The sequence below is a fragment of the Amblyomma maculatum genome, unplaced genomic scaffold (assembly GCF_055883805.1).
Source record: "Amblyomma maculatum isolate TAMU_Amacu unplaced genomic scaffold, ASM5588380v1 scaffold_13, whole genome shotgun sequence".
Classification (NCBI taxonomy): Eukaryota; Metazoa; Arthropoda; class Arachnida; order Ixodida; family Ixodidae; genus Amblyomma; species Amblyomma maculatum.
The window spans coordinates 7,547,243-7,549,815 of NW_028146738.1; the positions used below are offsets into that span (position 1 = coordinate 7,547,243).

Here is a 2,573-nt window from a genome sequence, read left to right on the forward strand (position 1 = left end):
TAGCTCTTCCGGCTCGTGCTCGCCCCGGATTGACATTTCTCGAGCATGGTAGTCTCCGATGGTGTTGCCTGCTACCTGCGAATGATCCGGGACCTACACGAGCTCTATGGCTCATCCCGGAGGCTCGCACTTGAATAGAATGGCTCGGGCTGTGGAGTAGATTAACCCTCTGCGGAAGCTTCTGTAGGCTTTCTTTGTGTCGGTGACCACGGTGTCCACGCTCGGCTGTGTGAGTGCGAGGGCCACGGCCGCTTCTTCGGCAACTGCGGGGTCTGTTGTCTTTATGGACGCGCTGACGGTCAGCCTGTCTTTTGACGTAACCACCACCGCTGCACGGTCACCGTGTTTTCGGAGCGAGGCGTCCTCGTAGAGGACCCTGGGGTTCTCTTTCATTTCCGGGCTATGGCTTTTTCCCACGCGTTGCGCCTCTCGTTGTCCTTACCCAGCGTCATGTTCCGGGGAAATGTTTGGTCTGAATGGTAGTCTTCCAGTCTTCTGGAAGGGCTTCCTTGAGGGGTACTGGTTCAATCTGCCATCCTATCTTGCGTAGGACGGTCGTCCGTGTTCGTATGACTGAGCCGGATTCTTTTATTAGAGAGGTGGGCTTCAGTGAGTTCCTCCACCGTATTGTGGACGCCCATGACTAGCAGTCTTTGCGTGGACGAGTATGTGGGTATGCCCAGTGCTTGCTTTGTTGCTTTACGAAGCATCGTGTTTAGGGTGTCCCTATTTGCCTTCGTCAGCTGGAGATAAGGGGCGGAGTAGATAACCCGCGACACGATGAACGCGCGTATCAGGCGCATGGCATCGTCCTCTTTGAGGTCTCGGTTTCTGTTAGATACCCTTCTAATCATACTGAGTGTCTGTTCGGTTATAGTCTTGATCTTTGTGACGGCGGCGTGTGCTTTCCCGTCGGTCTGAAGTAGTAGGCCGAGGATCCTAATCTGCTGTGTTGGCTTGATGGCCGTTCCGTCGATGTTAACGATCACGTTCGGTGGCAGCTTTTTCTTGGATTTTCCCGATTGGGTCATAAGCAGCTCTGATTTCTGGGGAGCGCAGCTGAGTCTGCACGACTTTACCTACTCGTGCACTGTCGTTGCAGCCTTCTGCAAGGCTTCCTCCATCCAGGCATCAGACCCGGCTCGAGCCGTCCACACCGTGATACCGTCGGCGTAGAAAGCGTGGTCCACGTCTTCGATTTGCTCGAGTAGACTGGGCAGGGTCAAGAAGACCATATTGAAGAGAAGGGGCGACAAGATCGATCCCTGTGGGGTCCCACTATCATAGTAAGCTGAAGTTGTCTACTGTGTCTTAGCAGTCTTCGTCGGAGAATGCTAGAGGGGCGGAACAAGGAATATGCCTAATACACTTTGTGGATTAGTGCGTGTGGAATTAACATTTAGCCATTTTCTTAAAAGAATGGCTTATCCTGCTTTTACGCACAGCAGAATACATAAAGAAACGACGTGGGACAGGTGTAAGCAGAGCCTATTCTAAAGACTGCAATTCAACGTTGAGGGGTAAACGGCAGGTATACTCTTTGGGAACATACAACAAGCATTCCACGCATTTAAGTTTATTGTCCAGGTAAACATGTGAGTATTCCACAATCTAGTTTGCCATCCGTATGCATTCCGAGATGTTTTACAAAAAAAAGAACACAGATAATGGGGTAACACAGGTCGTGAGGTACTTTTGGCGATGTGCAAAAACAACAACAAACAAAAACAGGTGCACTATTCGCGAATTTTTTCTGTAAACTTGTAAATCATACGAGCTGCGCTTCGAATGAGCTAATCACGACGAAGATAGATTTAAACCAATACTTAGTAGCAACCTTTTGTAGCCTTCTAGGCACGCACAATAAATAATCCATATTAGGTGAGATGAGCAGAATGCCATCTACATATTGATTCATGATCTTATCACTTAAGAACGTTATAAACATAAATATTGAATGACATAAACGATGACATACATCCTTCGAGAACACCACAATGAAAATGTCTACAAATACTTTGCAGAAATCCAATTCCCCCATATTGAGATAGCTCAAACCGATGGTTTAACACAAAAAAGTAGCACGAAAGAAATGAACAGACAGTTTTCCACATCGAATAGCGTTATGCACTTTTATAAACGCCCTTTTAATACCAAACAAAATGCTAAATGATACTTTATTTGTATTCAAACGTAAATGTAAGCAATCCATGATCACGCATCAGACCCTTAATCATGCAAACAAAGAAGATTGTACTGCAACCGAAATACTGATACTACAGATAAAATGCGGGTTACTAATATTTGTAATAGACATTTATTTATTTATTCAGTTTACCCCTAAAGGCCCTCCAAAGGAGGGTATTACATAGGGAGGGATACAATTGTAAAAAAACACGATGCAATTAACAACAATTGCAATAAGAACCGTTATATAACATCAAAAGAGGAAAGAAAAACAACACCAAATATTCTACACATTTCCGTCACAGCGAAGTAGCTCTTGGAATTTATTTATGTTAGTTTCTGTAGCGATGTGCGATGGCAAGTTATTCCATTCAATGATAGTGCGA

The 2,573-nt window shown here is 45.7% G+C and overlaps 1 pseudogene; it reads right to left on the minus strand.

The window, feature by feature from the left end:
* Nucleotides 1–524: 524 nt before the first annotated feature.
* LOC146172156 (uncharacterized) lies at nucleotides 525–2,041 on the minus strand (annotated as a pseudogene).
* Between the last annotated feature and the right edge of the window lie 532 nt (nucleotides 2,042–2,573).